The following is a 13,602-nucleotide window of genomic DNA, read 5'->3' as shown; positions in this document are numbered from 1 at the left end:
CTACAAAGAGAAGCCGTACTTAGATATTTAGTTTTCAGCCACAGAGGGAAACTCCACACCACTGCGTGTGGTTGTACCTTACAGGTGCCACTAGGTAGAGGATGAAACAACTGCAGGAGACAATCCAACTGGCTCAGACGTCCAAAACAAGGCTGTCCAAATTGTGTCCTGCAATTAGAGTTGGAGAACTTTGGCACTGAAGTTAATAGCATTTATTAAAGCACAGGGAAAACCAACTCTGCTGCGTAGCTGAAGAACTTTACTGCAAATAGGACAGACAGTTGATTTCTGTGTACTTAATGTTAAATACATACACCATACATGTAAGACAGATTAAAACTTCTTTTTGATTTTACAAAATGTGCATGAAATTAAGATAATTTGACAGCCAGGCCAAGTGATATATGAACTCCCCAAAAGACTAGACTTGCAAGAGAAAAAGTGCTATCAGAAAATGGCACTATAAACCAAACATCAGGTGAATAAATGAACAAATAGATTTAATATAAAATATGCACATAACATTACACGGTAGTCATCCTGAATTAAAAGTGGCTCTATGTTAGTACACATAATATTTTATCAGCTTTCTCCTGTTAGATATTCTTAGGGTGACTTGTAAGACTATAAAATAATCAGTGCTGATTTGGGTCACTAATACTCTGTTGAAGAATTTTGGACATGACCTAGTATTGGGGCTACTGTATGAGACTATGAAGAATGAGTGAAGTGATGTCAAAATATTTTAATTATTTCATAATGAAAAAGCATGCAGGCCTTATTAAATACATGCTGCACTGCTAGAGTGGTTGCATTTGGTAACATTTCACAACAAACTCCAGTGGAACAGGAGATAAAGCACCCAATATGCTCACTGGCAAAGCACAACAGAGAGTTCAAAATCAAGAAAGAACCATGGGATCTATTTCTATATGGCAAACAAAATTTGGGATTTAACTTTGACATCATAGGGGTGTTTTAGGAATGCCACCAGCATGTCCAACCTGTTTTTTTTGGTAAAATTTCATTGTGATGCCAGAATGGAAAGGAAGGATGTAAAGAAAAACAAAGCAATCTGGGCTCTAAAAATGATGGAGAGAGACAATAATTGCTTACACAGAGATAGCTGAGGCTACAACAAGGACATCCAGGAGATGGATTTAGGATATTTTTCCCTCAATATTCACTTTGCTACCCTGCATAAACAACTTTGTAGTAACTAATTCACAACGGATTTCTCAGGAAGGTGGTTTGAGCCCTCTTTTTCCTAGTTGAAATTCACAGGAACAGCCATCGGTCTCACCAGCATTTGCTGCAAAGATGGGCAGTGGTAAGTGTAAGTGTGTGCAAACTTATCTCTTTGATATATTTGGAAAAGACAGTGAATGCCCAAAGAGCAGAAACAAATTCTGCCTACCTGCAGTTACCGCAGACAATAAAACACACCTCAGGTGGGGTTTCTGTGCTGGACTGACATGCGTGTCATTGCAGGAAAGGACCTGAGATAGGCTATGTGCAGATGACCCCACACTTGAGGCTCAGCTCAGTTCTGTGCCAACCCTACAGATCTGGCTCGAGACCATGTACAGTCAGGAAGGGTGGATTTGTTCCTCCGCCCCTTCTTGACCCCTTCTCCAAACCACCTGTATTTATTATGGCCAGTCTTGCAGAAGTAGTGCAGTTTGTTTTTAAAGGTGAAGCGGTGCAAAGAAGAATACAGGGAAAGCCATAGAGAAGAGAGAAGAGCAGTGGCCAAGAGACATACACGTTCATGCAGCAGAGGAGCTCTATTAAACATCAGCAGGAATCTGAGATACATTGTACTGCAACACCATCCTCTGCAGTAAGTACAAAGAATGATTTCAGACATCTAAATATGATCAGCCCATCTTCTAGTCCAACAGGAGTTATTTTCTCCGCATTCATATTTCACTTTGATTCATACCCGCTCTATGAGCTAGTGTAAGCCACGTGTCAATACGCATGCTATCGTCCAAATTCCTGTTTTCCCCCTCTTTCAGACTGGTGTACCAGAGTGCCAGATTTACTGTTACAAAAATCCCTGCATGACTACGTTATTACTCTAATTAATCAAGCCCTACCATATGATCAGGGCATCTGGGAATAATACTACAATCAATCCTGCAAGAAGGCCATGCACATAGGATAGAGGATTTACATATGTCAGAAACGCATTTCCTTTGCAGCCCTTCAATTTGGTTGCAGGGAAGCACTTAGAGTATCTTTAAGAGAATATTCTAATGGAAAGCTATCGTCTAGCTCTAGACCTGTCTGTGATAAACGGTATATAAATCAACTCAAGTATTTACTTTGCACTTCTGGAGAAGTTAACGTTTCGGCCCTCAGTCTCCATTTATACTGGCTATAGCTCAGAAGTCAGAGCCCCCAAAAAACTCTAAACACCTTCTTGAAAACAAAATTATAGTACAAATTTCCAGGATGTTTCTAGAAGTAAAACCTATGCTTTTATTCAACAGGAAGATATGCTACTGAAGCCCCAAATACTTGATTGACATTTTATATATTTAGAAATAATATATGCTCGTTTACATATATTTTTTCCTAAGATGCACAAGGCAAGACGTGAGAAAGGGGCTATAATTGTACATGTTTGCTGTTTTGACAATTAGTACAATTCAGTTTCTATTACCAGAGCACTATTATTATAGGCCATGCTTGCTATAAAACCTTCATACTATATCTCTGCACACCTTATGAATTTCACTACATCTTTATGTTAAAAAAAAAAAAAAGCAAGAAAAGAAAAAATCTGAGATTCCTTTAGTAATAACAGCAAATTGTTCCAGCTTTCCACAGCTGCAGAAATTTGCTGTCCCTAGAGGTTTGCCATGGTACAACTCTTGCTTCCAATCAAAACAGTGACATAGTGGCCATGATTTACAGTCTACGGGGGCTTGATTAGGGAACAGCACACTACTGAGCAAATATTAAACAGCCAGACAGAATTTTTAATGTGCAGTGCTTTCTATCTTCACACCACCTCCTCCTACCTCCCTTAGCCCCCCAAAAGCCCCAAACAATTTCCTGCCCGACAGCAAAGGGAAATGGGTGCCGGTATTTCAGAGTTCTCTTTCTTTGCTGTTGAGGTTACAATCAAAAATGTTCACCCATAACTGAGACTGGCTCTTTAAATAACTTTATCCCTACCATTTTAAATGAAAAATATCTGCACTGTTACAGTAACAGTAGTGCAACACTTGCACTGTAACAAGGAACAATAATGATAAGGTTTGGCATCAGACTAAAAAAGACTCTCAGGTAAAATGCAGTTTTCCTTACCGAATTACGGGGATATAAATACTGAGAAGAAAAATGAAAAAGAAGATAATTTATTTTTAAAACAGCCATTTGATATACGAAAGAAACATTTGTTTTTCTATGCTCAAGCAAAAAGTCTTGGCAGACACCGTCTTTTTATTAGCATCATGAATAATGACTACCATGTGATGCCTTGTTGTTGTTCACATTAAATTTGCCTAAGTAGAATGAAATTGGAAACTATGTACCAGAATTTTCAAGAATTTTGATTTTATGGGAAACCAAGGCTTAAAACAGTCTACAGTATAATATGAAATAACTCACAATAGGCTGGCAATGTTTCGAAATTTAATTAGTTGCCAAGCCATATTTCTTGGCACTGAGGTTTTGCTAAAGTCTAGCAACTTCATTCTGAGAAAGTTTCATCTACTGTGTAGGATCTGAGCAGCAAGAAAGTGACGCCGATTCTTCAAAGCAAAATTAAGGTAGAAGAGTGCAAGGAGCACGTGTTCTGACTTTACTGATTTTTTTCCTTTTACTATATATTTGACTGGGAGAGTGGAAAGACACAGCAGCAGTTCAAGGGTCTGAGCTTCTGAAAACACCTTACTTTGAATGCATGGTGATTTTTGTTTCCATGTTTAAAATGCTGGTAACATGAAAAAAAAAAGAAAACCGCAATGATGCTGTAGTGATTCACCACTTGACAGAGATCTCAAGCCACAAATACAAACTGTACATGAAAATTTTATGAGTTACAGGGTCTATCAGTGTAATATTTGCAAATGTCGCTATTTCTTATTCTGCAAACTGCAGGGACGTATCTGGTGAGGGAAAAAAAAGAGCAATACTCCAACTCCTAGCTGTAATTCTAGTTCTAAATATATGGCTCAAAACTATTATTATCACACACGTTACATATTAAGCAAAACGCCTGAGGCTATTTGTCTGCCTACATTTAATCTGAGTCTATTTTTCCCCCTAAGAAACTAGTTTCTGAACAGTCATGTTTTCCACCTCCTTCTTTTCTCTGCAAGCTGAACCCAGTTCTGCAGAACTATTTCATTTTATGCAATTTGCAGTCTTTGCAGTCACTGGAGAAGAAGCTGTTTACTTCCAACACGGTTATACAGTAAAAACACATCTGCATTTATGGAGTTAATAGCCTTCTTATTAATTTTACTCAAGCTCTCTTTTTTTTTTAATAGAAACCTAATGAAAACCATGTTTATGTGCTCAAAGGCACAGAGGAAATTCATTACTCTGAGGAATAACACACTCCACAAGTGAAATGAAAGTAATCTTATTTATGACAGGAAGAGGCCTTCACGAGACTGCACTCCACCACACTTGGCCTGATCCTGGCTGCATGAAAGAAGCTGCAAAGTCAGGAACCGACTTCATACGCGAGCCTCATCTCCGCAATAAACACATTTGCAGTTCAGTCCTGCAAACATTCAGGATCTGCTGAAGAGGAAGCGTCCAGCATTTACTACAAACACGCCACGAGAAGAACGCGACGATGAGACGGGGGCACTGGGGATTCACCCCTTTCCTGCGGCCATCAGCTTCCCCCTGCTCCTCAGGCCCCGCGTGTCCCCTCAGGGCAGCACAGGCCTCACCCCACAGCCAGCCGCTTCCCCACGGCACTTGGCGGCATCGGTGCGAGTAACCAAGATGGCCACGGTTGTGTCCATCTGGCTGTGAGGAGAAAAGAGGCCTGTAAATACCCTCCAACAGAAGGTGTTCTTCTGTCCCACCCAACTAGCCCGGCATCCGTCTGTGCACATGTGTGTGTGTGTCTTCACCTGACAAGGGGTTGCTGCATCTGTCCCTGAGCGAAACTGCGTCCTGTTCTTGGACAAAACTAAACCAAATGGAAAAACGTTTCTTGGTGCTGTGAAAGCCAAACCTTACGTTCATCTAATTTCTGGAGGCTTCTAAAGAGCGCTTTCATTACAGGAAGCTGTGATGTGTGACAAACTCGATGCCCCCACATGCGTTTGCAAGTTGTGACCCAAACTCACGTTCCACATTCCTTGGGTTTCCTCCCCAGGTTGCCTGAAGTACAAAAGGAAGGGGAAACGTCAGCTGTGCTACAGCTTCCATCTCGCAGTGATGCCTTTTGCCCACAAGAAGGCACTGTGTGCTCACAAATAGAAGCACAATGATATTTTTGGAGGCAATTGCCTGCTTTTTCACTCTTGCTGGCTTTTGCTACGGGCCCAGCACAAGATGTGTGGGTTTATCTAACGTCATGAAGGACAGCTGCCTTTGTCTGACTGCAGATGTTTGGCCAGTTGAAGTTGAGAAGCTTGACCACTGCATGAGATAAGCTTTTCAGCCTTGCACAAGGAATTAACTGATACTCTTGTTTATCTTCTCTCAGAAAGCGACTTTCACACTGGAACAAGCTGGACAAATTAAACGGTTTAGTTAAAGAAAAACATATTTAGCTATTCCTTTGCTATATTCCCTTTGCAATTGCTGTATATTTTGCACAGGAGGTTCACTTTTCTTTCTTGTGATCTAAATTCCTCATCTGCTTGATCCCACAACAAAACAATTAATCTTTTGTTTACCATATTACAGTCAGTTGTCATGGAAATCAATACAATGTCCAAAATTTAGTCATACGAACATTTCTGGATCACATATGAAGACAACAGAGTGATATACGTGGAGCATGTCTATTAAAAATAGACTTCGTACACAGTGAGTGCATCAGAAAAAGATATTTTGGAAGAATGTAAAACCTTTAAAGAAGGCTAAAAAAAAAAGGGAGCCTAGTCTCCGTCTGACACATCTGAATATTCCTGCCAACAGGCAAGTCTTTCTTTAAATCATACATAGTCTTTCATTTGCACAGAAGACTGATCAATCTTTTGTCTAGATTTGAAGCTGTCGGCCAGGAGAGCAGAACCGAGACTCTCCTCTTCCCTCGGTGAATGATCTATTTGCTGATGGAGATGAGCAAGGGAGTGGACAATCTCAGCAGTGCTTTTCTACAGCCATATTTTATTCTCCCCTTAACATGAACACAGAAAATCAGGAGCAGCTGCACTGAAGAAATGTAATGCTATTCTCTATGATGTCTATATGTCTCAAATTGTTGGGAAGTTCCCTGCATGGGCCCAAATTCTCAATGATGACACAGCTGAAGGCCAACATGGAGCAATGGTGGTACAAACGGGACCACTGCAGATTTGCAAGATCTACTTTTGGGTAGTGTATATATGCCGAGGCTGCTACAGGATTCTGGATAAAACACTGTCTGAGCCTCATGAGCAATATGATGGATAGTGCCAGACACCCATTTGGGTTGGGGGAGCTGCCAGACTAGCTCCATACGGCCCAAAGATGTTGTACAGAGAGATCTGTCGACATTATCAGAATTGAATTAAGTTGAACTGGCAATAACAACAGAGATAGTATATGGAACCACTTGCTTTCTAGCTGCTGCCTCCTCTCCCAAATTAAATTAACCGCTCCCCTGCCCCAGCAGAAAGCTGCCTGCCCACGGCTCACACATCCTGCCTGCTCCTGGCTTGCAGGCACAGAGGTGACCCCATTTTCTGCCTTCCATACTTCTCACACCCACCCGAGCAGGCTTGTATCACAAAGCATAACCGATGCCAGTGCTCCATGCTCAGAAAGGATAACATGGAGATGCAGTTTATAATAAACATTTGAACCCTTTCAAGGGGGTTTCAAAATGATATTTGACAACATTTGCAATGCTTAAGTGCTCGCTCTTACACATGCAACACGCTGATGTCAAGCATCTCAAAACACTAAAAATGAAGAACAGATTAGTGAAAATGTCATCTTTAGGATCCACATCCTGCAGACAGATAGGATCCACGTTTAGCAGTCCCATAACTTAACCAATGTACAGAGAGAACAATGGGGCAAATGTCCCTTGCAACACAGGATGCCAGTCGCAGTGATAATTCCCCACCAACCATTTTCTCTCAAGGAAGAGAAGTCTAGATTCACTCAAAAATATTCCTCAGATATTTGAGAACATCTGTTATTTTTATTATTATTATTATTACTATTTCGAATTATATGAGAAAGTTTGTAGGGAACAGGTATCTGAAAAGCAGTATTCCCCTGTAGCATTTGCAGCTGAAGCTTTGCGGACAACCACTTTTGAGAACTGCCTCTGCAAACAAATTTTATTTTACCACTTGGGCACCAACCTTGTATCTGGACTCAACACTGGAGCAGGGCCACTGCTTGTAAAATCTGTGTAGCTTTAATTCACCAAGGTACTACTTCTTGGCAGAAAGAGTATAATTTATCTTCACTTTGATGGGTTTCTGTGTTAACTCATCAAAATTAACCACCAGGGCACCTGAACGCTGCCAAATTTTAAGCACACAATGAGACACCTAGACTGAATGAGCTGTGTGCATACTAAACTGGATTTAAATATGCCAAGCTATAATAATGTAGTAACGCAGTAAATCAGATATGATGAAGGAACTCTGAGGCTACACGAAGACAAATGTGAGGCTGGATTCTTTCATCCAGCAAGGTTATCCTTTCATCCAGTAAGGTTACCCCACAGCAAGTGATCACAGGAAAATGCTCTAAATCAGTAGAAGCAATGTAACCGAGGAGCTTTACTTCACCCTGCATTAGCTGTCCAGGTCCTTTGGCATAAAGGAGAGAGATGATCCAATCATGATTTTGGAAAGGTGGGTGCTGTGAACGAGCCTTGTCTCAAGCTGTAGGCAGTTGCACTGAAATACAAATGCACAGGGGAGGTTCTTTGATGTACTCCCTCGCAGCTGTACATCTGATTACGACTTGCAAATGCTTTAGGGTTCACAGGTTTCCTTCTCTGTGCCTTTCCCAAACACACACAGCCTTGAGGGTGATGCCAACCACAAGTTACTGGCACTCTTTCAGACCCCTATCAACCCCTCCATTAACTGAAAAACAGGCAAACTTCAAGCTAACAATTTCAATCCTGCTATTTTCCTTACGGTTAAAATAGGCATTTCCTGAAAACAGATCTCTGCGTTATCTGTCCTGAAGATCATATGTAAACTCTTGAAGAATATTCAGGAAATATAAATATAACAAAACTCATGCCAGTCTGACCTTGCTCGTTAATAAGTATGTAGAGCATATGTTTATGCATAACTCTGAGGTTGTACTTGTACAATCAAATTAACCTTTGGACTGCTGGTGTTCAGCCATAATTTACTGCATCTAGTTTTCAATTGCATATACAGTGCTGCTAATACTACAGAAATACTATCCCATAAAAATTGTAAGGCCTGATAACAAAGCTGATAACAGAGCAGAGTGTTTCACTTCCAGTACAAAAATATAATTATCATTGTATACCCATAATCAGTTGTGTCTGCAGCAGAGGAAAAATGTTTTTATTTGCAGCCTTTGCTAAAACACTGTCTAGAAATACTGCAGTGGGGGTAGGAGGGAAGAAGCAGAAGGGGGAGAGGAAGAGCCAAGTCGGTAACTATCCCCAGACACTGATTTAATTTAAAAAGGCAGTAGCTTGGGCCACGGCATTGTTCCTGCGTTCCCCAAGTTAGTTCCACACCGCTGCTAATTACTGCTTGAATGCAATGTGCTGTGCAGAGGCTACAGAGGTCACGTCTCCGGAGCCTCCCCCCGAGTGACACGATCTTGCTGAGCAAGCAGAGAGCCACTCTTCCCACACCTCCAAGGAGGGGTGCTGGGGTGCAAGAGGCAGCCCCCGTCCATCCGAGCCACATCCACGGTGACGGGACTTGACAAGAGCTTCCCCTCGTCCAATTGAGCACCGACAGCACATCTAATATGAGGAGACATGGCTAGTTGCTTCAGACTAGCCCGTGTACTTTGAGCAGCCATCTGCACCCGCTGTGCCCGCACATTAAACCACTGCGCGCGATCTCACTGACCTCAGTCTTCCCGAGGGTAACAGGCATGGTGGCAAAGGCTTTCAGCAGGACATGTTCAACAGGACTATGTTAAGATAAAAGTGCATCTCCCTGTGCCACAAAACCCACTGCAGCAGGCAGAAACCCAACCCAACTCCTACACTCACTGCTGTCTCCTACAGCTTTCCACACTCACCCTGTGTTTGGCTGCAGCTGGGAACATGCTTGATTTTGGGGCAAGCGAAGGGGCTCTGGGTGTGCTGCACCAGTGCAGTGAGGGGCAGCTGGCTGTGTAAGAGACGAGCCACTCGTACAGCCCCTGGGCAGAGGAGAGCAGGTAGGCTGCCTTCTCTCACCCAAAACGTTCAACTGGCTATGTTAAGAATAATGAGGGAAAGGCTCTTCCCTTCAGATTTTGACATACTACTACTCTTTATTACTCTTATTCTCATCACATTTGAGCTTGAAGTTTGATGTTTTTACGCACATCCTGAATTTGGACCAATTTATGTGCTTATTTTGTCCACTCTTGCTGGTAAAAAACCAAACTGCCACTTTTTACACCAATGAGATTTCATGTTAATTCTGGGGATAGAAGTTACTGAGAAATTTTGTTCTCAGTTATAGCCGATCTGTAGAAGTACCTATAGGTCATAACATGCTTAAAAACAAAATTTGGCTCTCAAAATGGGTGTCGTGGTCCCTGTGTGGCACTGTTTCCATGGTCTGGTGGGTATTCATGTTGCATAAATAATAACCACCTCTTTCTATATGAAGCCCTGTGAGCAGTGAATCTCAACTTCAATCTCAAAAACAAAACAAAACAAAACAAAAATACCCTGTTTGTTTATGGAGATACAAAGACGACAGAGGTAATGGAATAACAGCTGTGAATGGTGTTTCTTCTCAGATTTCAAAAACGTTGAACTGGTCTTCCTTTGGCATGTGCTGCATTGGCTGGCAGGGAAAAGAAAATCTTCCTTTCCATTAAATAAACCCACTATTTTATTACAGTTAATACCAAATGGAAGAATACCAGAAGATGTAGTTTGCTGTAATTAACTTAGAAACTACCTTAAAATAAACCCTGTGATACCATTAAAATGAAACAATCTTCCATAACCAAGTTCAGTATTTAACTTTGAAATATTAGTTCTAGGAGAGAGAAAATTCAAAAAACTCAATAAACCATTTCCCTTTCAAATAATCTTTTAATAGCATAGGAATTTCTTACCAAAGCAATGCATCACCGCATGAATGTTTTGATAAAGATGTTGTTTTAATCGCTTGCTATTACTTGAGGCACATATGGCACACTAAGGTGTGTGCTTAAATATGATGTTCTCAGCACAAAACTGTGAGGGTAAATCTGCAGTGACTTGTTGTGAAGAGTACAGCTGTGTTCTGAAGCTTTTGGGAATGCAAAACTGGGCTTCTAGTTCAATGTGTGCTCAGCACATCTGACAAAAAGCTGTAGATTTTTTTCCCATTTCTTAGTGAAAAACAATAAAAGAATGCCCGTTGCATAATATTTTGCTCCTTCTGTAGAAGAAACCTCACACAATAGAGTTTGGTTCCTTCAAAAGTGCTGTTTCTTTCCACTGGTGTAAATCATCACAATCTCATTTTGCTAAAATAAAGACCTCGGCGCCAAGAGACGCAACGGATAGCCTGCTCTCCTGCGAGGCGGCTTGGCACAGGCAATTCCTCGATAGGAACCAAGCGACACCTCTTGACGAACGGTGCCAAGACGGCAGCTGGAACCCATTACCGAGTGGGACAAATCCCGTCTAAACAGCTGAATGCCAGGATCCCAGGGTATGAAATAAAGGAGGCTCACAGGACAGCACCATATAAAAACATGAATCTTCATGTGCTGCTGAGCTTGGGTTTTTGGGTTTCAAGGAAGTTTTGCTGGCTATTGGAAGCACTGCTATCATTTCATTCTTTTTGATATTAATATGAAAGGTGATATTCCCTTGGTAACTTGGCTCTGGACTGTGAATGGTCTTCTGGGGGGAAAAAAAAGTAGACCAAAAATACTTCACAAAATAAAAGAAGCAAAAAAGATCATTTAAAAGTCATAATAATTCCAGAAGATACTCAATTTTTGCAGCGTGCTGTCATAGATTTCAGTGAGAGTGTTTTTCACCGTGAAAAATCTGATAGCTTTCTCCCATTTATTTCTCTAATTGCTGGGCAGACCGAGGTTTCAGATAACCATTCCCCCTCCTTTTGTCTATTAGTGAACAGAGTTAAAATCAATTAATTCTATAGGTTGCCTATAGGTTGTAATGTCCCTTTCCTTCCCTGTTTCTGAGTACAAACAAGTCCAGCTGAGAAGCACTAACCTCCTCCATAGCTTACCGAGGATGGGAAGGAAAACAACGAAGCAAGTGAGATCTGTTTTCATCCCAGAGCCAGTAAAGATCTCCTACCACTGCTCAGGAAATGCAAATTTTACCCCAAGGCAAAACTGTTTTGTATCTCTGTTGTGACATGACAGGTTTGCAGGCATTTTCAAGAATTATGACTTAGTGAGACTAGAGATAAGTAATTCTGCTCCCAGGAAATTTTCTAAGATAATCATGTTATAGAAAGGCTTCACTCCAAACATTTAAACAAGCTGAAAGGTGGGAACCATGCAGATGACTGGCTAATACCGGAAAGCAATTCAAAACTTATTTAAGGATGGTTTGGAAGAGAAAGACTTCCATTAGGAGGCAGAACTAAAATAGGGTCTCCAAAATAAGGGAACAGCACCCATCTGCTCAAGAAGATCACGCTGCGCCTTCACTTACACAAGTCCAAGGCACTGTTTTCCTTCTGCAAAGCCATTCCTTGTGCTGGTCCCAAAGAGCTGCTACAAAATCACTTGGTCAGCCTTCAGCAGGCGCAGTGGGAGCCTGCGGGGAGGATGGCACATGCCCCACGGGAGACAGGACACGTGGCAGCCACCTGCAGAGGTGAAACCCCGTGCCAGAGGGGCTGCCACGCATCTCCTGGCCGTCAGGATGGACTACAAACACCCTCATTTCCTTCTCAGGTATTCCCCAAAATGGAAAATGCAGGCTACAAACTAACCCTGCCTGCCAGAACACCAACCCGTGAAATGCCTTTTGCTCCCTGTTTACATTATCTTGATTTCTGTAAGGCACTCGGACACAACAGCCTAGGAATATATTGCGGGCTATTTAGTAAGCGTATAGCACGGAACAAACAAGAGTGGATAGAAACCTGCTGTTTTCAGGGTCCACCAGACATGACCAAATCCTAGCTGAAGTCTGATCAAATCACTCACAAAGAGTCTCCTGTGGGACAAACTTTGCTCTCACAGAAGTACGGGGAAAACCACCCATCCTACAGGATGGGATGGGAGCAGGAACAGGAGCAGGTCCCAACTATCATATTCCACCAGTGGATACACAATACTTTTAGCTATTCAGTTGCTGGTTTTCCCTCTTTTATGTGAGGTATTTTTCATGCATGCTTTCATGTCTGATCAGCTTGAGGAATTTACTTTATAAGACTATAATTTTCAAAGCTCTTGAGTTTAATTTAAGACACGCGCTATGTGCTTTCAGTTTGGTGAGACTGAGAGTGACACCAAGTAACCAGCTACTGGCCTTGTCTAGTGTATATGAAGGCGATAAGGACAAAGGCCATTTAAGATGCAGTACGGTCCATGCCTTAGGTGGTTCTGCAGTCATGCTGTTTTACTTTGCATGCTTGTAGCAAGGGGGGAGTTATATTCCCTAGTGGAGGTGGTGCTCCAGCCATAGCCCAAAATTAAATTAAAGTGAGAAGCACTGTTTGTTTGTGTCTGGGTCAAGAACTGTTGCAATCAGACCTTACATTTCATGAACATGATCAGAAACAGATTCTATCTGGGCTTTTGTTTCTTTTCCTTTTTTTCTTTCTTTTTTTTTTCCATTTTTTTTTTTATTTGATTGCACTGAACAGTTTTTTGCAGTTTTCACAGAAAGGATTTTCTAGAAATACAATCTCTTCTGTAAAAGAAACCCACAGGCTAAAATCTGAAAATAGTCTCCTCCTTTATGAAAACATTGTGCACAAGTCACACCGACCAAATTCTACTCTGTTCTTGCAGATTTTTTATGCATATTCTTCAAACATTAAAGAAGTCTATGAAATTTAAAAGTAACCAAAAAAACCAACAAACCAACAACCAAACAATGAAATAGTGGGAAAACAGTAGCATATCCCGCTTCATTTTTGTCCATTTGATTGTAATAGTTGGCTCATAAATGTTTGCTTTGGGATGCAAAGAATTGCAGAAGCTCCTGAGTATTCAATACTTTCTCCAAATTTGTGCACACACCTGTAATATTTCTCCCAGAAATTATAAAAAGAAACAGCAGTGACTTTCCCTCCATCC

General features: G+C 41.4%; 1 protein-coding gene and 1 long non-coding RNA gene across 2 annotated transcripts in view; both read right to left on the bottom strand.

Annotated features, from left to right (window-relative positions):
• Window positions 1-7,934, bottom strand: part of LOC310899241 — a 38,873-nt gene extending 30,939 nt beyond the window's left edge. Inside the window, exons 1-2 of the long non-coding RNA XR_014584100.1 lie at window positions 5,328-7,934; window positions 78-168 (exon numbers count right to left, since the gene is read on the bottom strand). This is a non-coding gene — a long non-coding RNA (uncharacterized lncRNA). The remainder of the gene's footprint in view (window positions 1-77; window positions 169-5,327) is intronic.
• The window catches only part of SCFD2 (sec1 family domain containing 2), a 195,428-nt gene that overhangs the window by 47,099 nt on the left and 134,727 nt on the right, over window positions 1-13,602 (bottom strand). The gene's annotated exons all lie outside the window — the stretch shown is intronic.

Source organism: Anser anser, assembly GCF_964211835.1.
Source record: "Anser anser genome assembly, chromosome: 4".
Lineage (NCBI taxonomy): Eukaryota > Metazoa > Chordata > Aves > Anseriformes > Anatidae > Anser > Anser anser.
Note: the sequence above shows the minus strand (reverse complement) of the source record. Positions and strands in the feature narration are given on the sequence as shown.